Source organism: Heptranchias perlo, chromosome 20 (assembly GCF_035084215.1).
Source record: "Heptranchias perlo isolate sHepPer1 chromosome 20, sHepPer1.hap1, whole genome shotgun sequence".
NCBI classification, from domain to species: domain Eukaryota; kingdom Metazoa; phylum Chordata; class Chondrichthyes; order Hexanchiformes; family Hexanchidae; genus Heptranchias; species Heptranchias perlo.
Genome location: NC_090344.1, coordinates 21,962,736 through 21,988,113, shown reverse-complemented (window position 1 = coordinate 21,988,113; position 25,378 = coordinate 21,962,736). Strand labels below are relative to the sequence as shown.

At 43.8% G+C, this 25,378-nt stretch overlaps 4 non-coding genes across 4 annotated transcripts; 2 read left to right on the top strand and 2 right to left on the bottom strand.

Moving 5' to 3' along the window:
* The first annotated feature begins 5,295 nt into the window (after nt 1–5,295).
* On the top strand, nt 5,296–5,369 carry trnat-agu (transfer RNA threonine (anticodon AGU)). The gene has a single exon. It is a non-coding gene; the product is annotated as a tRNA-Thr (tRNA).
* Nucleotides 5,370–9,679: 4,310 nt separating this feature from the next.
* Nucleotides 9,680–9,761, bottom strand: trnas-uga (transfer RNA serine (anticodon UGA)). The gene has a single exon. It is a non-coding gene; the product is annotated as a tRNA-Ser (tRNA).
* A 6,117-nt stretch (nt 9,762–15,878) lies between these two features.
* trnan-guu (transfer RNA asparagine (anticodon GUU)) lies at nt 15,879–15,952 on the top strand. The gene has a single exon. It is a non-coding gene; the product is annotated as a tRNA-Asn (tRNA).
* Nucleotides 15,953–20,272: 4,320 nt separating this feature from the next.
* trnaa-agc (transfer RNA alanine (anticodon AGC)) lies at nt 20,273–20,346 on the bottom strand. Its single transcript has one exon. It is a non-coding gene; the product is annotated as a tRNA-Ala (tRNA).
* Nucleotides 20,347–25,378: the final 5,032 nt, after the last annotated feature.

Sequence of the window (25,378 nt, the reverse complement as noted above, 5' to 3'; positions counted from 1 at the left end):
GCCTTTGGTTAACAAAAATCTATCAATTTCAGGTTTAAAATTAACAATTGAGTTCGCATCAACTGCCGTTTGCGGAAGAGAGTTCCAAACATCTACCTCCCTTTGCTTGCAGAGGTGTTTCCCAACTTCACTCCTGAAAGTCCTGACCCTAATATTTAGGCTAAGACCCCGAGTCCTCGACACGCTAACGGGCGGAAATCTTTTTTTTTCTATTTACCCCATCAGTTCTCCTTAATATTTTGAAATGTTCGATCAAATCAGCACTTAATGTACTTATTTCGAGGCAAACCCGAGTTTATGTAATCTCTCCGCGTAAATTAAACTGTGGAGTCCAGGCAGCACTCGAGTAAATCGACGCTGCACTCCCTTCATAGTCAATATATCCTTCCTATGGTGCGTTGCCCAGAACTGAAGACAACACTCCAGGTGTGGTCGAAACAGATCTTTGTACAGCTGAATCATAATGCCTATCTCCTTGTATTCTAGTCGTCTAGATATAAAGACCAACATTCCATTAACCTTTTTGATTATTTTTCTACCTGTCCATGACATTTTAATGATCTATGTACATGGGCCCCTCAGTCTTTTTGGACCTCCACTGTTTCGAGCTTTTCACCATTTAGAAAGTACTCTGATTTATCCTTTTAGGTCCAAAGTAGATGACCTCACACTTGACGAAATTCAGAACCATTTGCCACAATTTTGCCCATTCATTTATTATATTAATGCCTCTCTGTAATTTTATGCTTTCATCTGCACTGCTCACAATGCTGCCCATCTTGGTGTCATCGGCAAACTTGAATATGTGCCTTTCTATCCCGTCATCTAATATCCGCCTGAATTGGGAAAAATCCAAATTAAGTTTCAATCTCCTCATCATCTTGAGACATTTTATTTGCTTCATGTGTGTTGCGCCGACGAAACTTCGGCATTCAGTCCACTGGAGCTCAAACATCCTCTGGCCACAATTCAGTTCTCCCAACAACAAAACTGAAAAGATGTGAGAAGCCAATAAAAAGTGGCTCGACCAGGATTTGAACCCGGGACCTCTCGTATATTACGCAACGAAACTCCCTAAGCGAGAATCATACCCCTAGACAAACAAGCCGCTGTTAGTTTAACTGTGCAGCCAGTATAAATGTTCGTTGCGTCTCACAGCCGATCGGCCATCCTTTCAGACCACTTCCGTCCATCCAATCTCGTTTTCGATTCGGGTGCACAGCAATATCAAGTTGTACACCAACTATTTCCATTCACCAATATTAGTATCTCTTTACCAAATTGCTTTCGAGTCCACGACTTGAGTTATCGAGTAAGACGTTTCAGAATTAGCTGCTCTTAAACTACATTGCTTGGGAGGATACTGAGAGTCGTGTCGATTTGTGGCACGCTCTGTTCCCTTTGCATTTCATCCTACACATAGAATTGAATCATAGAAATGTTACAGCACGGAAAGAGGCCATTCGCGCCATCGAGTCCGTGCTAGCTCTCTGCAAGAGCAATCCAGCTAGAACCTATCCCCGAAGCCCTGCATTATTTTTCCTTTCAAGTACTTATCCAGTTCCCCTTTGAAGGCCATGATTGAATCTGCCTCCATTTCACCCTCGGGCAGTCCAGATCCGAACCTCTCGCTGTGTAACAAAGTTTTTCCTCATGTCACCTTTGGTTATTTTGACAATCACCTTAAATCTATGTCCTCTGGTTCATGATCCTTCCGCCAATAGGTACAGTTTTTCTCCATCTCCTCTGTCCAGACACTTCATGATTTTGAATACCTCTATCAAATCTCTACAAAACCGTCTCTGTTTCGAGGAGAACAACCCCAGATTCTCTTGCCTATCCACGTTACTAAAGTCCCTCGTCCATGGAATTATGCTAGTATTTTTTATCTGCACCCCTCTCAGGCCTTCACATCTTTCCTGAAGTGCCATGTCCAGAACCGGACACAATAATTCAGTTGTGTTCAAACCAGTGTGTTATAAAATTTCATCATGACAGCTATACTTTTGTACTCTATACATCTATTTATAAAGCCCAGGATCCCGGATGCTTTTTAACCGCTTTCTCAATCTGCCCTGCCACATTCAACGATTTGTACACATAAACCCCTCTTTGTTCCTGTACCGCTTTTACATTTGTGCCCTGGAGTTTATATTGCCTCTCCTCGTTCTTCCAACCGAAATGTATCACTTCTCATTTTTCTGCATTAACTTTCATCAGCCACGTCGCCGCCCATGCCACCAGCCTACCGATATCCTTTGAAGTCTATCACTATTCTTATCACTGTTTACGACCATTCCAAGGTTTGTTTCACCTGCAAATTTTGAAATTGTGCTCTGTGCACTCAAGTCCAAGTCATTAATATATATCAAGAAAAGCAGTGGTCCCAGCACTGATCCCTGGGGAACGCCACTGTACACCTCTCGCCAGTTCGAAAAACAACCGTTCACCAGTAATCTCTGTTTCCTGCTCTTAGTCAATTCCGCATTCATGTTGTTACTGCCCCCTTTATTCCATGGGCCGCAATCTTGATGATAAGCCTACCATGCGGCACTTTATCAAACACCTTTTGAAAGTCCATATACACCACATCAACTGAATTGCCCTCATCTATCCTCTCTGTTACCTCATCAACAAACTCTTACAGGTTAGTTAACCACGATTTGACTTTAACAAATCCGTGCTGGCTTTCCCTAATCATTCCACCCTCGTCCAGGTGACTGTTAATTCTATCCCGGGTTATCGTTTCGAAACGTTTCCCCACCACTGAGGTTAAACTGACTGGCCTATATTTGCTGGGTTTAATCTTACACCCTTTTTTGAACAAGGGTGTAACCTTTGCAATTCTCCAGTCCTCTGGCAACACACACATATCTAAGGATGTTTGTTGATTATGGCCAGTACCTCCGCAATTTCCACCTTTACTTCCCTCAGCAACCTAGCATGCATCCCATCCGGACCTGGTGGTTTATCCACTTCAAGTACAGCCAGCCGTTCAAGTGCCTCTGCTTTTTCAATTTTTAGACCATCCAGTATCTTAACTATCCCTTCTTTGCTGAGACACTGGCAGCATCTTCTTGGGAAAGACAGATGCAAAGTACTCATTTTGTACCGAGGCCATCCCCTCTGCCTCCATCAGCAGATCTCCTTTATCGGGCCTAATCGGCCTCTCCCCTCCCCTTACAACCCGTTGAATGTTTACATGCCTGTCGAAAACTTTTGGATTCCATTTTATGCTGGCCGTCAGTCTATAGTCATATTTCCTTTTTCACTTCCCCTCTGAACTCTCTAATTTCGGCCTGGTGAATGAGCGCATAAATAAAGTTAGCATTTCTTTCAGCCGGAAACAGAAAGTTACTGGTTGATTAATGGCGATTTGAACAAATATTCGTCTTTTTTACAGTGTTTAATCAGTTTTGACAAGTTAATACAGTGAACTAATACAGTAAAGTATTTTGTAAAAGTTGAATTCCTGATCGGGAACCGCCTCAGACAGCGCATTACTGCCCATCCCTGGGATACAAGATAATACCGAAGCTTTGACAACACATCGCAGGTCCCGCTGCAAAGACACAGCTTGCCAGCTGTTCAGCAATTTGGAGCCTGGATAGGGAGTTAAACGCTGAACCATCATCTCACTACCCACTTCAGTCTGATACTCTACCGACTGAGCTCCCCAGGCTCGATACGACAGAAGCTCCCATCGTACGTATTCATGGGAGGTCTCTGAATTATCCCTGCAGCCGTCGAGCAAGGGTGAGGTCCGTTTGATAAAATTCTCAGTAACGTGTTGAGGAGAATCATTGTTCCTGTTGAACATGATGTAAGAAACATGGGCAGTGAACTCGTGAGTTTATAATTCTTCTTGTTTGTGCCAAATGTCTTGTCATTCGTTAGCAGCAATTAAAATCACACTTTACCCAGCGGCTCAAAAGCTGAACTTGTCCCACACGGGAGCTGGAAAAGGCCTTTCGACCTTTCAGCGTAGTAACATCTGTAAGCTGAATAATTTCTTCCGTTGCACAGTGACACCAGGCAGAATATTTCCCTTCCAAATTTTCCCCACACGACACTTCCAACCGATGAATATCGGCTTAACGAAAAGAAGAATTGCTTGTTTGGTTCTTTAGATTTAAATATCTCGTAACGGCCCCTTTGCCATGTGAGATGCCGCTAAAAGCCCCCTCTCCCCCTATGAACAAATAAACTGGCACCTCCTATTGCAAGACGGTAGACCAGAGGAACCCAAGAGCCCACATGGGAAAACTAAGAAGTAGATGCGTTATGGAACATACCAGTTGTACCTTGAACTCCAGTCAAAATGTTCGGAGTAAAAGGTTTGATTGTTTTAGAAGATGCTCGAACTCACAACCTGGTCATTTCAGGAGCCCATACTGCGATAAATAAGTAACGCACGCTCAATAATTATGCAACACGAGAGCAGCGAACAACCGAAAGCATCAGCGCTCCTGCCAAACAGCTTCATTTTCGGTCTCTCAATTATCACTTCGAGATCTTTCTCAAACAGAAGCCTCCAATCCAGATGCTCTTCGTTAAATAACAATTCCCGAATCAAGAGAGTTTTGATCAATCATGACGAAAGCATGCACAATTTCCTCACCTATTCCTTTTAATCCCTGGGATGGTGAACATCAGGTCCTGGAGATTTGTCTATCTTTAGCCTAATTATTTTCTCCATTGCCGTTATTTTACTTATACGAATCCCCGTGATTTATTAACAGTTTTCCTCGTGTCTCTGGGATGTTATCCTCATCCATTTCTGTGACAACTGATGCAAAGTAAAAATTGAGCAACTGCCATTTCCTGATTTTCAATTACAATATCACCTCCATCTGTTTTTAAGCGGCCCAAGTTACGCTAAGCCTCCTTTCTTTCTCTTAATATACTTGTAAAAACGTTGAGAGTTGTCCTAATTTTCCCTCACAAGTTTTACTCCTTTTCCCTTTTTGCTCCTCTTACGATTTTTTAGTTTCAGCACCACAATAAACAACACTTCGCTGTAAAGTTCGGCTCAATAGTTCTCCAATGTCAGAGCGAGAATTGTCTGAAGCCCTAATTTATGTAATGTAACAAATACAATCACACATAATCATCCGTGTATCAACGCACTGATGGAAACACAAAGATAAACACAGAGAGAAATCCAGTCAGTGTCGGAATGCACAGGTGAACGGAAAGGCGAAATGGACAGAGATGAAACGGCCTGAACCCCCAATAGTGAAGTGTCGCTGATAGATATTAGTGCGAGGAGGTGGGGCAACTGCATCATCAATTGGCGCTGTGGCTTAGCTGGTTAAAGCATCTGTCTAGTAAACAGGAGATCCTGGGTTCAACTCCCAGCAGTGCCTTGCACAGCTTATTATTTTACCTAATTTGTGGAATTAAGCGACAAAATAACACTGTGGTGTTTGTCTTTTTTCAGGTTTCAGGAGGAAACGGATAGCAAGATGACTGTTCAAAAACGCCCTTTCATTGTCCAGACAGACCTCTCATAGAATGTGTCTGCCACACGTTAATTTAAGGACACGTTCTTGTTTCTGGGCTCGTTGTGGTGGGGGCATAATTCACGATTTCAGGTTCAAAGTCGGAACTCGTCCAAATTTGGACCTCGACTTGTGATCTTGACCTGCGGAACAAACGTTTGCAAATAGGAAAAATAAGTCCTCGAATCGCCCCACCTGAATCTCCAGGCCCAGATAAAATATATCACATGATGTTAACAGAAGCAAGGAAGGAAATAGCGGAGGCTCTGACCATCATTTTCCAATCCACCCTGGCAAAAGGTGTCGTGCAGGAGGATTTGAGGATTGCTAACGTTGTACCATTGTTGAAAAAGGGAGAAAGGGATAGATCGAGTAAATACAGGCCAGTCGGCCTAAACTCGAGCTGAAGTATGAATCGTCATTGAGAAAGGCACGGATTAATCAAGGACAGTCAGCGTGGATTTGTTAAGGGATGGTCGTTTGAATTGAATTATTTGAGGAGGTATCAATGAGGATCGATGAGGGTATCGCGATTGATGCAGTCAACATGGATTTTAACGAGGCTTTTGACAAAGTCCTACAGGGCAGATTTGTCAAAAATGTAAAAGCCCATTGGATGCAAAGGACATTGGCAAGTTGAATCCAAAATTGGCTGAGTAGCAGGAAGCAAGCGGTTGTGGTCGACGGGTGCTTTTGTGACTGGAAGGCTGTTTCGAGTGGGGTTCCATGCGGCTTTGTACTAGGTCCCTGCTTTTCATGGTACAGATCATTGATTTAGACTTAAATGTAGGGGGCATGATGAAGAAATTTGCAGATGATACAAAAATTGTTCCTGTGGTTGAGAGTGAGGAGGAAAGCTGTCGAATGCAGGAAGATATCCATAGAGCGGACAGGTGGAAAGAAAAGTGGCAAATGCAGTTCAATCTGAAGAAATGTGAGGTAATGCATTTAGTGGGGGTGGGGCAAAAAAGGCAAGGGAGTATATAACAAATATTGCAATCAATTTGCCATTTACACGCCCATTCTGCAAATTTACTAACGTCTTCCTTTATTATTCGCATTTTTCTTTGTATTAACTACAGCCCGCAATTAGGTGTCGTCCCTAAATTTTGAAATTGTACTTCCGATTCCCGTGTCCAAATCATGAATGTAAATTTTGAACAAAAGTGGTCCCAGCACCGATAAATTGTGAACAACAGTGGTCCCACCACTGATAAAGTGTTAACAACAGTGGTCCCATCACTGATATATTGTGAACAACAGTTGTGCCAGCATCGATAAATTGTGAACAACCGTGGTCCCAGCACCGATAAATTGTGAACAGCAGTGGTCCCAGCACCGATAAATTGTGAACAGCTGTGGTCCCAGCACCGATAAATTGTGAACAGCAGTGGTCCCAGCACCGATAAATTGTGAACAGCAGTGGTCCCAGCACCGATAAATTGTGAACAACTGTCGTCCCAGGAATTTTGATCTTGAACTGCAGTTGAAACTTTTGCACAAAAGAAAATAACGTCCCCAAATCGTCCCACGTGAATCTCAAATGCTTTGGGAAGAAGTTCAATAGAAACAATCAGGACTTTAAAGGCACCTCAACGACCTGAACTTTCGTTGAATGAATTGTGTTAGCCATTGCATTCGACCGTGAAATCGCTCTTGACTTTCATCTCACTGAAGCAGAGTGTGGCCGCTTTCTATCTGTGATCATGTCGGTGGCGTGTTTAGCTTTGATATTGATCGCTTCCAATTTGTAAGATTTCATCAATCGTCAGGAAAAAGAAACCGAGAATCGAATTGTCCCTCCAAGTGATGAACTGAAGGGATTGGTGATCCAAGCAGATCTGGAAAATGCGTGGTGCAATCGGTCAGGAGTTCCAAATCCACCCTCCAGCCACTCGGCAATTATATTGAATGAACTTTACCCTGGCCCAGTGTCGCCGCACTGAAATCGAGTATTTCTCCGGCATGTTTTTCTTCATAGTTGTTGGTTTAAGAGTGAAGACTGGCTGGTTGGATTTTCACTCCTACAAGCTTTAATCATTCATTTTTCACTGACTGCAGACAGTTGTTATATTGGTCGCTGCAATCTCAAAGTTTAGCCCAGTGAATTATTGGTTTAGCAGGTGATCTCTTCACCTCTTCTCGGTGGTGTTATGCGTTAGCGTGAAAGTTTGATGGTTCGAGCCCTTATTTTATTCTCAGGATTCATCGCCTCAAAGTTCCAGGGTTTCAACGCATATTTTGGAATCAAGAAAATGTACCGGAATCATTGCCAGCTGAGCAGGGCTGATATTCCACCATTTACCCTGCGGTCGGGAATCAGGCACATGAATCATATAAAGGAATGGAACATTGGCTTCACGGTAATTACGATTCTCCTTGACAGACAAGCCCCCGAAAGGCCCGAAGGGAGGCCGCATTCGCAGCAGGAGAGCTGGTTCGCTGTGACATGGAGATTTCTGTAGTGAGTGAGACCAGACTGTTCCTATGTTCAGAGAATCAATTTCACACCCTTTATTTTGGAAAAGCAAAACGGTGGGGATTTTTGTCATAGCCCGATGCCTTTCGTGTTGTATCAGATGTTCCTCGTTGCGTTACTTTCATCTTGATCGGAGAACCAGTTCGGGCGCTCCTGTGATAAACAGCGACAATTGCCAGTTAATGTTAAATTTAACAACGACTCCACTGCGTTTTTAATCCCACTGTTAAGATGCAGTCTATAAAATGAAAAAAATTCATCACATTCAAAGCATAAAAATCTTATTAAAGTTTTGACTGTCTCTCGGTAACCACGTCAACATCGCCTTCAGTCTGAAATAGAAAGTTATCGATCGATTCATGGTGATTAAAACAGGGATTCAACTGCGAACAGGATTTAATTAGCTTCATGTAATTAATTTAATAAGTTCATAACTCTTTTTAAAGTTAATTCCCTGACTGGGAATCGAACTTCGCGGCGGTGAGAGTCCCGAATTCTCACCACCAGGCCATTGGGGAGCTCCCAAGATTGCGCACCAGACAAAGTGGAACTGATGACATTAGTTTTTCTTTCGCTCTTTCATAATTCATTCAGCTCTGTGTTTATTCTCAGGCCTCTTATCTCTCCTTCTTTTCAGCTTCTGACTGCGGATATTCCTGTGGCTAAATATGAATAATATAGAACATCTCACAGCCCCGGTATATTTGCTGTTTCTCTGTGCAGTTCTGTGCAAAATCAAACTGTACGCAAATCCCGACAGTGCCTCTCTCTCACTCCCCACAGAAGCAGCAGGAGATGCCACTTTAAACTGTCAGTTGCTTCAAATGATTCACGATGGACCTGCGTGACCTTGCAGCTTTCCCAGGAGCTGCATTCGGTACGTGAATTTTGGAAATGGAAACATGTCCATCAGCAGCTTGTGGTCGTATTTTACCTCACTTTCCATTTCATGTACATGCCTACTTGCACTTGGTGATGTCATTGCCTGAAAATCACCTCTGTCGCGATATTATTTCGAACAGAAAATGCCATTTTGTGCGAGCAGTTTGTCTGGCAGGAAAATGACCTGAATTACAAAGGGCCAAGTAGGAAAGGCCGCGTTGCTCTGCTTGTTCGCAGCAAAGAATTTTCAGCGTTTCCTTGGGGTTTAGTGTTTCGGATTCGGCGCTTTCATCACCACGGCAAAGGTTCGATTGTCGGTCTCAACATCCGCATATTATACACTCTACCATAAGTGTACTGTACTCAAATTGCTGATTTTTTCATTGTGAGGGGAAGAAACATAAATGTGTGGACATTAATTACGAATTCATCAGCTGGGTTGCACCTTTTCTTTTCCTACCGTCTCAGTCTTTCCATCTTTACCCTTCTCTGCTGGTGTTGCAGGTTCCATCATTCTTCGCTGTTCACGATGCCTGAGAAGTCCATCAGGACAAAACAGGCAAAGTCAAGAGACAGAGACAGGGAGAGATTAAAACACAGAAATAAATTGTATAAATGTCAAGTTCTGCGAACGAGCAGAATTTAGAATGGAGCTTGGGAGAGATTCCTTCACGTGTCTTGCAATTTTGCAAGAGATCATTGGGCTCCGAGTTAAAAGCGTCGTTGGCGATGGAGCACCTCTCTGAGGGAGCGAACAAGGTCCGTTCGTTCAAGTTCTGATTAATTTGAACACTGAACAAACTTTTAAAAGTAGCGCTGCGAACAGGATTCGAACCTGTGCAGGGAAACCCCATTGGATTTCAAGTCCAACGCCTTAACCACTCGGCCATCGCAGCTGCAAACATCGATGATGCACAGCTATAAATCAGAATGCGTCGGGTTATCACACGAGATCTGTGACACTTTGTTCTCTCAGACAGGTTTCCAACTGGAAACTTACAGCTTGTTAATGTGCTGACTTTGCTGTCTCGGTGATAGAATTCTCATTTATCACGTGAGAAACCGGGGTTCGATTTCTTGTTCGTTTAGGATTATTTTCATTCTCCATTCATACGATCGCGTGAATTGTGCGACGTTTGCCTTCAGCTTCAATCTGCGCACCATTTGAGACATTTTCCATTCTCCACGTGTGTTGCGTCGAAGCTGGGTTGGAAAATCACATTGCAAGTCCCACTTCTTAATCATTGGGTCATCGCAGCTGCAAGTGACAAATCCGACACGGCTGCAGAAGAGAATGAAGAAGGTTATGACAGGAGAACTCTGAGACTGTATGTTCTTTTAGACAGGTTTCGAACTGAGCGCATGGCGCCGGCTGCTGTGCGGACTTCGTTATTTCAGTAATAAAATTCTTGATTTCTGCGCGGGAGGCCCGGGTTCGATCACCACCCAATAGAGGAGCATTTTTCATTCTCCATTCATGAGGTCATGTGAATTCGGATACGTTCACATTAAGCTTGAATTTGAACACCATCTTGTGACATTTTCCTTTCTCCATGTGTGTTGTCGTCGACAGAACCTCTGCATTCTGTCCTCCATGCACTGGAATTAAGACAATCCTGCCGACTACACCGCTGACAAGACGTGAGAAGCCAATTTGTGATTTTGAACGAAAAATGGGAACATCGCAGGGCTCGTCCGGGATCTCTCACATAACAATCAGCAAATCCCCAAAGCGAGAATCACACCCGAAGACCAACGAGCCACTGATAACAGAGGGGTGCAACCAATGCAGAATTCTGTGCCACCCACAGCCGATCGGCCACCATTCTCTACATCCTATCACTTTTTCTATTCCGATGCACGGCAATGTGAAGACGCACATTAACTATTTCATAGCAACAATATTAGCATCTCTTGACCACATTCGTTTCGAATGTGCGAGTTGTAATATCAAGTGAGACTTTGCAGAATTAATTGCTCTAAAGCTACATTGTTGTCTGTCTCGGCATCCGCAGATTATCCACTCTACCACAAGTATAACAGTGACTACACTTCAAAAATACTTCATTGGCTGTAAAGCGCTTTGGGAGGTCTTGATGTCGTGAAAAGCGCTTTGTAAATACAAGACTTTGTTGTTATACTGGACTAAAAGTACTGATGATTTCACTATGAGGACGAAGAGACATCAATATGTGGACATTGGCTACGAATTCATCATCTGGGTTGGTCCTTTACTTTTCCTCCCGTCTCAGTCTTTCGATCTTTACCGTTCTCTGCTGGTATCGCAGGTTCGATGAGCTTTGGCCGTTCAATGAAGCCTGAGAAGTCCATCAGGGGAAAACAGAGAGGGACAGAGATAGGGAGAGATAGAGAGATAAAAGTATAGAAAAAAAAGCCTGAATATCAAGTTAGCAGAATTTGAAATGAAGCTTGAGAGAGATGGAATCATACATTCATAGAATCGTTGCTGCACAGATGGAGGCCATTCGGCCCATTAAGCCTGCCCCGGCTCTCTTCAAGAGCAATCCAGTTAGTCCCATTCCCCCGTTCTTTCTCTGCAGACCCGCAAATAATTTTCCTTCAAATACTTATCCAATTCCTTTTAGAAAGTCACGATTAAATCTGCTTCCACCACCCTTTCAGGCGATGCATTCCAGATTATAACTACTCGCTGATTTAAAACGTTTTTCCTCATGTCGCCTTTGGTTCGTTTGTCAACCACCGTAAATCTGTGTCCTCTGGTTCTCGACACTTCCGCCAACGGGAGCAGTTTCTGTTTATTTACTTTATCTAAACCCGTCATGATTTTGAACACTTCTCTCAAATCTCCTCTCAACCTTCCTGCCCTAAGGAGAACAACCCCAGCTTCTCCAGTAAATCCACGTAACTGAAGTCCTTCATCCCTGAAACCATTCCAGTAAATCTTTTCTGCGCCACCCCACAGGCCTTCACATCCTTCCTAAAGTGCGGTGCCCAGAATTGGACACAATACTCCAGTTGTGGATTATTGTGAAGTTTCCTTCACGCACCTTCAAATTTTGCAACAGACCATTGGGCTCCCAATTAAAAGGCTCTGCCGCGGTGGAGTATCTCTCTGAGAGAATGAAATGCGGCCCGTTATCTCCAGTTCATATTTATTTGAGCATTGAACAAAACTGTAAACAATCGCGCCGCGAGCAGGATTCCAATGTTTCACCGAAAGACCCTGTCGAGTTTTAGATCGAACGCCTGAACCACTCGGCCATCAGAAGCAGCGAGTGCTAGTAATGCACGGCTGTAAATCAGAATGCGCAAGGTACTCAGAGGAGATTTGTGAAATTATATGTTGTTTTAAACAGGTTTCCAACTGGACACGGAGAGCCCGATACCATGCAAACGTTGCTGTTTCACTGGTAAAATTTGCACTTACCACGCGAGGGAACAGGGTTCGTATTCCCGACCAATTAAGGAGCATTTTTATTCTGCACCTCTGAGATCGCCTGAATTGGGATAAATTCACCTTCAGATTCAATCTGCAAACCGCCGTGAGGCATTTTACTCTCTCCGTGTGTCTTGCGTCGATAAACCGGATGCATTCCGGCCTCTGGACCTCAAATATGCTCGAGAATTAAAACAATCCTGCTTTCTGCAACGCTGAAAAGACGTGAGAAAGAAATAAGTGAATCTTCATTGGAAATAGTGAAACAGGAGGGTTCTGGGATTTGAACTGCGGACCTCGCACATATCAATCAGTGAAACGCCCAAAATGAAAAGCATAATCCTGGAACAAGGAGCCGTCAGTCACACAACCGGACAAACAGTCGGAAATTTCCCTGCTTCCCTCAACCGATCGCCCATTCATTCAGACCGCTTCTGTCCATCGAATCATAGAATGGTTACAGCACAGAAGGAGGCAATTCGGCTCATCGAGCCTGTGGCGGCTTTATATAAGAGCAATCCAATTAGTCCCATTCCCCGGCCCTTTCCCGGTGCTCTGTATTTTTCCCCTTCAAATTCCTTTTTTAAGTCACGATTGAATCTGCTTCCACCATCCTTTCAAGCAGCGCATTCCAGATCAGAACTACTCGCTGCGTAATTAAGTTTTTCCTCATATCGCCTTTGGTTCTTTTGCAATCACCTCAAATCTGTGTCCTCTGGTTCCCGACCATTCCGCCAATTAAAACAGCTTCTCTTTATTTACTTTATCGAAACCCTTCATGACTTTGAACACTTCTTTCAAATCTCCTCTGAACCTTCTCTGCTCTAAGGGGAACAACCCCAGCACGAGGCAAATGCGGTCAATCAGCTTGAATTAATTTGTTTGATCATTAAACAGACCTTTAAAGACTGGCCCTGTTTTGTGGAAGTGTGAGCTCGTGGTTTAAATCGCTGGTTTCAATGTCTGGGGCGTTTCTCGATTCGAATTTTACCATTGACAGAATTTCTGCAAATATCCATTTTGACCTGTTCACAGAAAACCCGATTACAGTGCGATGGAGCAGAGGATGTGAAAGAAGCTGAACGTGGAAGTGCAGATATTATTTTCATCTCGGGGACAGGTCACGTTTCCACAGGTAAGGATATCTCAACTTAAGGTTCTTTCCAGCACAGTGGGACAGGTGATCAGAGTGACCAGGCTCTAACGGCGCAATCGGTCCTTATATGAGATACAGGCTCGGGAAATGCCGGGGTTTTTAATTCGAGTCTCACATAGATCAAACAATCCTTTTCCTTGTGAACATTTCGACCGGAGTTGAAGGTACAATTGGTGTGTTCCAAAATTCATTTAATTATCTGAATTGCCAAGTGGTTCCTCCGGACTACGCGGTTGCAAGAGCAGATGAGATGTTTAGTATTACCTGTTTACAGGAGGGAGGCTGCGGTTTTGTAGACACAAACTATGATTTTGATCCATCTTCAAATCGTGGGATTTAACTGGAGCTTTAAACCAGCACCAGAGGCTGCTCAGCCAGGATACTTTCCATCCTACACTTCAGGAGCTAGTTTTACAGGAATTGAATTACTACGAACAAGAATTCTAACCCTGAAGCACCAATGCTCACACGGCAGCAGGATGCATGTGTCCAGTTAGAAACCTGTCTGAAGAAACATGCAGTCTGACAAAGCCGGAAATCCAGCAGATTGACTTTCGGTCTGAACAGATGTTGAGTCTCCTTCTTGAGAGAGTTTCGCCAATCCAGCTCAGAGTGGTTTAAGAATCATGAATTCGGATGTGACTGGAGCCATTTGTGTAAGATGAAGTGTCGGGGGCAGTTTCACATCCTTGACGGACAGTAGTTATGGTTTTGCTGCAAAATTTCACTTCCCAGCTCCCGAACTGAAATCCAACGCCGTTGCAACTCGAATCCACAACCTTTGAATGGCTTATCAAACAAAACAAGTCGAAGTCCAACACACTAGTCATTGCACCACAGGGTCAGTTGCCAAAAAAAACCCGAATAAATAGAAAGACGCGTTTCTCCGGTCCAAGGGCAAAGTGAGAATGGATGTTATTCAAAAAACTGTCCCCTCGAATCTGTCTTTATATATGTTTTGTAAATCTTCGATTTTAAAAGTTACAAAAAGCCGAAATAAATGAAGTAAATTATAAGAATCGAATCCGTGATTAAGGCGTTACAACCCACTCGAAACAATTGAGTTAACCGGCCGTACTGACGGTCCATTAGACATTTTAATTAATTTCTGTACCTGAACGCTAGTTGGTAGCGCTTTCTGTACTTGGACCCCTAAATCTCTCTGCTCCTCCACAGTTCCCAGTTTCTCACCAAATAGAAAACATTCTGATTTAACTTTCTTAGATTTAAAGTGGATGACCTCGCTCACCCCCCATTGAACTATATTTGCCGCAGTTTTGCCCACTCACTGAATCTATCGATTCCCACTTTTCAACTTCCTGCTTCAATCTTCATGACTTATTGCGTCACCAGAAGGCTGCGTGTTCAAATCACGGGGTAACCGTTACTTTTCGAGCTGATCAGATTCTGGATCGTTCCGGGATGAATATTTTATCTGCTTTTTCTCAATAAACAGAACCTTGCTCTAAAGTCTGCTTCCCTGGCTCTCAAATTTCAGGAAGGCGTCTCATTCCGCCCTCGACTTTTGATTTTGACCTGCGTTTGAAACTTTTGCAAAGAGGGAAAAAAAGACCCCAAATCGCTCCACGTGAATCTCAAACGCTTTCGGAAGAAGTTCAGTGCAAACAATCAGGAATTTAAAGGCACCTCAATGACCTGCACTTTCTTGGAATGAGTTTTGTCCGCCATTGCATTCGACCGTGAAATCGCTCCCGGCTTTCATCTGACTGAAGTGAAGATTGTGACCGCGTTACATCTGTCAGAGTGGAAGTGACGAGTTTGGGGTCGGTATGGGTCGTTTACAAATTTTGAAATCTCACCAAGCAGCAGAGAAAAAGAATCTTGGAATCAAATTGTCCCTGTCAGTGATGAATTGAAGTGAATATCGCTCCAAGCAGATCTGGACAACTCGCGGTGCAGCCGCACGGGAGTTCCAAATCCACCTTCTCGCCACTCGGCAATCGCATGAACGGAACTTTACTCTGACCCAGTGTCACCGCGCTGAAATCGAGTATTTCTCGGCCACACTTTTTCTGAACATCATGGTTACTGGTTTAAGAGTGAAAACTGCCGTCCGCTTCACTGTAAGTGCAAGAGACAACTTTGTAGACACCGAGTCGTGTCACAGACCTGCTCGTCGGACCTGCTCATTTCATCTCATCTCATTTTCAGTAAACCTGAATATTACTGGAATGGAGAATGGCGAATCACAGCTCGAGAAATCAATCCTCTCGACCACGAGGGGACGGAGTCTTCCAACATACAGGTGTTTAATCGCAATTTCCTTGTTCAGGAATAATAGAGCACAGATTTTCACTCGTGCAAACTTCACACACTTTATTTTGGAAAAGTAAACTGATAGTCGAGAGAGGTTATATTAATCGCTGCAACCTGAATTTTTAGCTCGTTCAATCAGTGGTTCAGTAATAAACGTGTGCTATCTCTGTGGCGCAATCGGTTAGCGCGTTCGGCTGTTAACCGAAAGGTTGGTGGTTCGAGCCCACCCAGAGACGGTAGGGTATCTTTTATCTTCATGGTCTCGCATTTCCTGGTTTCTGATATTTGTTTTGGCTGCAAAACAAATGCCCGCTTTCGATGGCCAGCTGAGCACGGCCGATCTTCCACCATTTCACCTGTGATTGGCTTCGCCGAAATCTGAATTCTTCTTGACAGACAAGATCCGAAGGTTGCAGGAGAGCCGCTTCACTCTGACATGGATATTTCTGCAGTGAGCGACACCAGACTGTTTCCACAATGAATGTCACTCCCTTTTATTTTGGAAACGCAAAATTTTATTCACATTCCGATGGGTTTCAATTGATTTGTGAGAGATCATGAAAGGATCCTGCAGCGCTGCCTCGGATAATAACAACAGTTCTAAGCCGCATTTCAGTCGCGGCAACAAATCCTTACATCTGAGTATCTGCACCCTTAAATCCGAGTATCTGCACCCTTAAATCCAAGTATTTGCACCCTTGCACCGGTGTATCTGCACCCTCACACCGGAGTATCTGCACCCTGACACCGGAGTATCTGCACCCTCACACCGGAGTATCTGCGCCTTTACAACCATTAACTCATCAACTGTCCCCAATCATCTTTATCAGCGTCAGGAGACCTAAACAAAACCCAACAGAGAAGAAATTGGCTTTATGATTCTTCACTAATGTACGGACACATTTTTATTTCCGGTGCTTCAAGGGATATATGGGGAAAGTCGCCGCTGATACTCAGAAACTACTGCTTGTTGCTTTTTTTTCTAGCAGGCTCGTTGGTCTCGGGGTATGATTCTCGCTTCGGGTTTGTTGTTTGAAATATGTGAGAAATCCCAGGTTCAAATCCCAGGTGAGCCCTATTTTTCCCCCTGACTTTTGATCTTGACCTGCTGTTCAAACTGGCAGGATGTTTGGAGGTATCTCAATGATCTCACGATCTCTGAATGCATTCTGCTTGCAATTGGAATTGACCTTGAAACCGCTCTCGGATTTCATCTCACTGAAGCTGAATGTGGCCGCTTTTTATCTGGCAGCGTGGAGGTGACAAGGTTGTGGTTTATCACCGCGGGCACACCTGTCCGGACATTGGTATTCAGAATGTACAATATGCTGTCTCAAATACTCTGTTGTCATCCAGGGAGCTCTAGTTTTGCATGCCCAACCTTTCCCCGAGTAAGAATGTGTCCAGTCTGTACACGAACTATCTCCTCACTCAAAGCCTCCCATTGCTCATTTACTGTTTTACCTGCCAATCTTTGATTCCAATCCACCTGGACCCGATCCCTTTTCAACTCGCTGAAATTCGATCTTCCAAGTTGAGTATTTTCATACTTGATTTTTCCTTGCATTTTCCATAACTACACTAAACCTGCTGCAAATGCTCCCCCATTGAATCATGCTCCACTTGCCCCACTTCTTCCCCCTAAATAAATCCAATACTGCTTCTTTCCTCGTTGGGCTGAAAACATACGGATTAAGAAAGTTCTCTTGGACACATTTCAGGAATTGCTCGCCCTCTTTGACTTTGACACTGCTATTTCCCAGTCTATATTCGGATAAATGAAGTTCCCTTTTATCACGACTCTAAAATTATTGCATCTTTCTGCAATTTGCCTGTCCATTTGCTCCTCTATCTCCTTCCCACTATTTGGTCCCCCTATCGAATGCATCCAGCAGCGTAATAGCTCCTCAATTGTTCCTTAATTCTAAACAAATAGATTCTGCCTTTGAACCCTTAAGCATGTCAACCCTTTCTCCCGCTGTCACAGTATTTTTGATCAATAGTGCCTGCTCCCCTCCAGCCCCGCCCCCCCTCCTTTTTTCCCCTGCCTTTCCTGAATACGTTGTAGCCTGGAATATCGAAGTGGCCACTCCTCCGCTTGTTTGAGCCAGGTCTCCATTATTGACACTATAACATAATCCCATGTTACCACTTGTGTCTGCAGCTCACCAACCTTATTTACCAAGGATGTTAAACACAACATCAGGGCATAAAGGTCGGACAAGTTCCAATGCCCAATTAAATGTTCTATACACTAATGTACGTAGCATAAGAAATAAAACAAGTGAATTAGAAGCGTAAATTAAGCTTATAGTGCATGACGTAGTGCTCATCACTGAGACCTGACGACAAACTGGGCATGACTGAGATAAATATTTCAAGTTATAAGCCGTTTGGAAAGGATAGGGACATTGGAAAAGGCGGTGGAGTAGCGATATTGATGAGGGATACTATTACTGCATTGGAAAGAAGAGATATCAGTAAAGGTGAGCACGCAGTAGAAAGGCTTTGCGTAGAAATGAGTAATAGAATAGAATGCAAGACTTTGGTGGGAGTTGTTTATGGACTTCCGGATAGCAGTGAAAAAGTAACAGGATACACAAAAGCGGACATGTTGTTAGGGGTCTGGAACTCACTGTCTGAAAGGGTGGTCGAGGCAGAAAACCTCAACTCATTTAAAAAGTACTTGGATGTGCATTTGAAGTGCCGTAATCTACAGGGCTATGGACCAAGTGTTGGAAAGTAGGATTAAGTTGGATAGCTCTTTTTCGGCAGGCACAGACACGATAGGCCGAATGGCTTCCTTCTGTTCTGCAACTTTCGATGATTCTATGATTCCGTGTGTGGGAAGGGATTCACTCAGTCATCACACGTGCTGAGACACCAGGGAGTTCAAAAGTGACTGCAGGGGTTGGATTCTGCTGTTAATCCCATCCAGAACTGAACCATGTTCATTCTGACATTTGGGGTTTGTTTCTTCTGATGTTAATAACCCTATAACTGGGCAGGAGATTAATATTCTGGATATCTGTTAAATAAATCAGCTTTGTTTTACACACCTTGTTGTAGATTTTAGTCTTTCCCACTTGAGTGTTTAGCATCACCTGACTGGAGCTCAGAAAGGACAATCTGGGGGGAGGATCATCCGGTGGGAACAGAACTTCAGCCTGGACACAGTCCTTCAGGGCCACACTGAGAGGGGCAAACGGCACTTTGGTCTTTCTTGTCTCTGTTCACTGACAGCAAAGTGGCCGTGCGGCATCCAGTCTAAAAATGACTGTGGTAATTATTCTCTGAAGATTTAACCTGTTTGTGTGACAGTCCTCGGTCGACCATTCAAGGCAGGCGTTAAATCATTTAAAATAAACCCGCTAAAAATAAATGGGTTATGAATTGTGATTTCCGTGAAGCCAAAGTTCCTTCCTTTATATGATTGATGTGCCTTCTCTCCGACTACAGGGTAAATGGTGGAATATCAGCCCTGCTCAGCCGGCAATGATCACGGTACATTTTCTTGCAGACAAACCACACATTGAAACCCTGGAGCTTTGAGGCGATGAATCCTTAGGGAAAATAAAATTAGGGCTCAAACCATCAAACTTTCGCGTTAACCGATAGCATTACGAGACAGGTGAAGAATTTACCTACTAAACCAATAATTCACTCAGCGAAACTTTGAGGTTGCAGTGACCAATATAACATTTGTCTATTGTCAGTCCAAAATGAACGGTTGAAACTTGCAGGAGTGAAAATCCAACGAGCCGGTCTTCACTCTTAAATCAGCAACTATGAAGTGAAGAGAAACGTGCCGGAGAAATACTCGATTTCAGCGCGGTGACACTGAGCCAGAGTAAAGCTCAGTTAATATGATCGCCCAGTGGCGAGAGGGTGGATTTGGAACTCCTGAGCGATTGCACTGCGCATTTTCCAGATCTGCTTGGATCACCAATCACTTCAATTCATCACTTACAGGGACAATTCGATTCTCGGTTTCTTTTCCCTGACGCTTGGCGAGATCTTAAAAATTGGAAGCGATCAATATCAAAGCGAACCTCGTCACCGACATGCTCACAGATACAAAGCGGACACACTCTGCTTCAGTGAGATGAAAGCCCAGAGCGGTTTCAAGGTAGAATGCAATTGTAATCAAAGCTCGTTCAATGAAAGTGCAAGGCTTTGAGGTGCATTTAAAGTCCTGATTGTTTGAACTGAACTTCTTCCGAAGGTGCTTGAGATTCACGTGGAGTGATTTGGGGACTTCTTTCCACTCTTTGCAAAAGTTTGAACCGCAGGTCAAGATCAAAAGTCGAGGGTTAAATTTGGGCTTGTCCACGCTCTGACTCTCGAATCATACCCCGACCTCAACCAGCCAGAGACAAGAACGTGTCCTTGTATTGACGTGTTTCGGTCACATTCCATGAGAGGTCTATCTGTATAATGAAACGGCATTTTTGAAGAGACATTCTGATCAGTTCTGTGTTGGCTCCTGAACAAGGACAAACACCACACTGTCTGTTTTCGCATGTCAGATTCACTGAACATAATAAATTACATAAAGGCGCCGCTGGGAGTTGAACCCAGGATCTCCTGTTTGCTAGACAGGCGCTTTAACCAACTAAGCAACGGAGCCAATTCCTGATATCAGTTTTCACTTCCTCTCATTAATATCTATCAGCCACACGTCACATTCTGTTGGGGGTTCAGACTGTTCCATCTTTGTCAATTTCGCTTGCCCGTTTCCCTGTGAATCCCACTGCTGAATAACCTCACATTTCCCCACTTTATACTTTATTTGCCAACTTCTAGCCCACTCACTTAACCTGTCTGTATCACTTTGCATCCTCTTTGCGTCCTCCTCACGGCTTACCTTCCCACCTAGTTTTGTATCGTCAGCGAACTTGGATACATTATACTCGGTCCCCTCATCTAAGTCATTAATATCGATTGTAAATATCTGAGGCCCAAGCACTGATATTCACGGCACCCCACTAGTTACAACCTGCCAACCCGAAAATGACCTCTTTATTCCGACTTTCTGTTTTCTGTACGTCAACAAATCCCCAGTTCATGTTAATATATTCCCACAATCCCATGAGCCCTAATCTTGTTTAACAAACTTTTGTGTGGCACCTTATCGATTGCCTTTTGAAAATCCAAATATTCTACATCCACTGGTTCTCCCTTATCTACCCTGCAATCTGCACCCTCAAAACCTCTAATAGATTTGTCAAACACGATTTCCCTTTCACAAAACCGTGTTCCATGTGCCTAACCATATTATGATCTTCGACGTGCCCTGTTACCACCTCCCGAGTTATAGATTCTAGCATTTTTCCTCCTACTATTGTCAGGCTAATCGCTTGTAGTTCCCTGTTTTCTCTCTCCCTCCTTTCTTGAATAGTGGGGTGACGTTTGTTACCTTCCAATCCAAAGGGACCTTTCTAGAATCTGTAAGATACATAAAAAGGCTAATGATAACAGTGACTGTTCGGACACTGTGAGCTACAGTTAAAGGTCGCCAACATTTAAAGTGTCCGGCCGCAGATCTTTTCCAAATCATGACAGAAATGGCAAGAAAACTACACGCAGACTTTGATGAGCGGCACGACTTTCGAACAGGAGGCATTTTACAGAAGGCAAGAAAGTGCATTGTGTATCGCTCTTATGGGTTGTAAAATTGAAGAATGATGGGCTGCTGGCTGTTGAGGCAGGAGCGGTGAAATTGCTCATGATGATCAGGAGCGAGCTTTGTGCTCAGTCGGGGGAATTTGGTTGGTGCTATTTTGAACAACACCAGGAAAGTCAAGTTCCCTGATCGGGAATCAAATATGGTGCCGCGGCGGCGAGAGCGCCGAATCCTCAGCACGAGACCACCAGCGAATCTGCTGCAATTTTCATTCAAGCAAGCAGACCAACGCTGCCTTTCCGACTTGTCCCGACGAAACTCACGTCACTTTCGCCCCAGACAAGTTGCTCGCACAAAATTTAATTTACTGTTAGAACATGAAAGACTTGTTCAGACAACGACAGCACCAAGTGCGGGTAGGCAGGTACATGAAATGGACAGTAAGGGGAAATATTACCACAAGCTGCTGGTGGAACTGTTTCCATTTCCAAAACGCACGCACCGAATCAGTGCAGCTCCTGGGAAAGGTGCAAGGCAACGCAGGGCTGTCATGTCTCACTTGAAGCAATTGACACACACAAGATTCTGCCATCACGAGCCATCTCCTTCTGTTTCTGTCACTACTTTATCTCCAGCTTCTTCTGCTCCTCCAGATGCCGGTGAAATAGATGTTCAAAGTAAACACAGAGACTTAACGAGAAAAAAACCTTAACTGGAAAGCAGGAGAGGGGAAGAATGATGCTGCGCATTGAGAGACGATGGATTTTGCAGATACCTGGATAAATACACACAACGACCTCATCTCCCAGCTTCTTCGGATACTGAATATCTTAATGCTCAAGAGATGTTCTCACTGCCCCAGGCCCATTATCTCCAGTCGCATCTCCCACCAATCTTGCATATGTTGCTTCGCTCTGAAATTGTGCATTTTTTTCACACTGGGATTCCATTTGAAGAAAACATTGCTGTGTTCAACTTGTGTTGTTACGGAGATGGAGCACAAGAAGATACATAAAAGTCCAATGATAACAGTAACTGTTCAGACATTGTGAGCTACAGTTGAAGGTCGGCAACATTTAAAGTCAAGTAACAGATCTTTTCCAAATCTTGACACAAATGGCAAGAAAACTTAACGCAGACTTTGATCAATGTTACGACTTTCAAATAGCAGGCATTTTATACAAGGCAAGAAAGATTTACAAGGATGTTGCCTGGACTGTAGAATTTTAGCTAAGAGGAAAGATTGGATTGGCTGGGGATGTTTTCTTTGGAACAGAAGAGGCTGAATGCAGACTTAATTGAGGTGTACAAAATTATGAGGGGCCTAGTGTGGATTGGAAGGACCCATATCCCTTCACAGAGAGGATAATAACCAGTTGCATAGATTTAAAGTGATTGGTCGGAGGATTAGTGGGGAGCTGAGGAGAAATTCTTTCGCCCAAGGGTTGTGCGGTCTGCAACTCACTGCCTGAAAGGATGGTAGAGGCGGACACCCTCATCGCATTTAAAGAGTACGTGGGTATGTACTTGAAGTGCTGTCAACTATAAGGCCACAGACCAAGAGCTGGAAAGTGGGATTAAGCTGGATATCTCTTTTTCGGCTGGCACAGACACGATGGGCCGAACGATCTCTTTCTGTGCCGTAAATTCTTTTGATTCCATGATTCTAATTAACAGTAAGCAAGGTAGTTCAGGGGTCATGAGAATGCTACTGAAGAAAAATAACTGCTAGGAACCAAGCAATGTGTCCTTGTAAACCACAGACAAGGGAAGTTCCAGCTCCAGTGACAGGGATGGGTCACAACAGTGAACAAAAGTGAGGGGATATTGATGTAAGGGGCAGTCGGGAGTGGAGACACCGGAGATCAAGCTCAGGGTGCCTGAGGTTCCATCCAGAGGGTTCATCTCGTGTACACGGGGGACTTGCATGTTTACTCCGGTACGGTAGAGGAAAGAGAATTTGCTCATATATTTCTTAATAAGGTATTAAAGTTGCGGACGCTCAGACTTGTTCATTAATAAGACAATGCATTAGTTAGAACCTTCCTCCCCTAAGTCTCTCTGCTCCTCTACTTTAAAACTTTGACCATTTAGTTTACATTTCATCTCATTTTTCTTCCTCTCAAAATCTATCACGTCACATTTCTCTCCATTAAACTTCACCTGCCTGTTTACGAACCTGTGGACGTCACAATGAAGTCACTGACTCCACTTCACAGTTCCCCACGCTGCCAATTTTGGCTTCATCTAGAGATTTTCACCGTGTGTCCCACATACGCAAGCTCAGATCATTCTCTGTATTGAGAAGAGCAATGGTCTCAACACTGACCCTGGGGGATACCACTGTTTACATCTGTCCTGTCTGAAGAACATCCATTAACAACTACTCTCTGTTTTCTGCCCTTTACACAACTTCCTATCCACACTGCCGCATTCATTTTAATACCGTGAGTATTAATTTTATCAACAAGCCTCCTGTCCGGCATCTTATCAAATACCTTTGCACAATCCATCTGCACAACCACCGCTACATTCCCTTTATCAGAAGACTCGAGTTATCTCAAATTATCCATGTTGGCTATTCTTAATTAATGTGTTTATCCAACAAATGTTGAAATGTTTGCTTCACCTCATCTGGTTTCATCTGTTTCAAGCCACAACAGAAAGGTCGAGTTTGCTCCTGGAGCTGAAGATAAATTATTTTTTTACGATGATGCTTCAGACAATGGGGACATCTGGGCTTAGACCCGCCCATTCAGTGCCGCAACTCACGCCCCTCACACACTCCGATTGGTTGGAGGACCAACTGTTCTCTCATCCCTCCAGTCAATTTACCATAAGACCATAAGACCATAAGAGATAGGAGCAGGAGTAGGCCATTCGGCCCCTCGAGCCTGCTCCGCCATTTAATGAGAACATGGCTGATCTGATGTTTACTTCAACTCCACTGACCCGCCCTTTCCCCATATCCTTTGACTCCCTTGCGAATCAAAAATTTGTCGAACTCAGCCTTGAATGTATTCAATGACTCAGCCTCCACAGCTTTTAGGGGTAAAGAATTGCAAAGATTCACAACCCTCTGGGAGAAGAAAGTCCTCCTCATTTCCGTCTAAAACGGGCGACCACTTATTCTGAGACTATGCCTCCTAGTTTTAGATTCCCCCATGAGGGGTAACAACCTCTCAGTATCTACCCTGTCGAGTCCCCTCAGAATCTTGTATGTTTCAATAAGATCTCCTCTCATTCTTCTCAACTCCAATGATTATAGACCCAACCTGATCAATCTTTCCTCATAAGACAGCCCTTCCATACCCGGAATCAACCGAGTGAACCTTCTCTGAACTGCCTCCAATGCAAGTATGCCCTTCCTTAAATAAGGTCACCAGAACTGTACGCAGTACTCCAGATGTGGTCTCACCAGCACCCTGTACAGTTGTAGCATGACTTCCCTGCTTTAACACTCCAACCCCCTCGAAATAAAGGCCAATATTCCGTTTGCCTTCCGGATTACCTGCTGCACTTGTATGTTGACTTTTTATGTTTCATGTACGAGGACACCCAGATTCCTCTGTACCGCAGCATTTTGTAGTATTTCTCCATTCAAATAATATTTTGCTTTTTTATTTTTCCTCCCAAAGTGCATGACTTCATATTTTCCCACATTATATTCCATCTACCAGTCACTTTGTGTCCTTATCGCAACTTGCTTTTCCACATATCTTTGTATCATCAACAAATTTGGCCACAAGACACTCTGTTCCTTCATCCAAGCCATTATTATATACTGTAAAAAGTTGAGGCCCCAGCACTGATCGCTGTGGCACCCCACTCGTTACAGGAAATTGCAATAAATTCCTGCTGCTCCTTTTGGTCCGGATATCTCGTTAATCACCATAGCGGGATTAATTGAGAAACTGACGGTTCTGAGGTGCAGTTGGAAAATAAACATTAATTGAACCCGTCAGTTGCAACAATTAATAAAACGAAATTAATACAAGTTACCGAATAAAATATTTTCTGGAGTTCACCAAAGTGT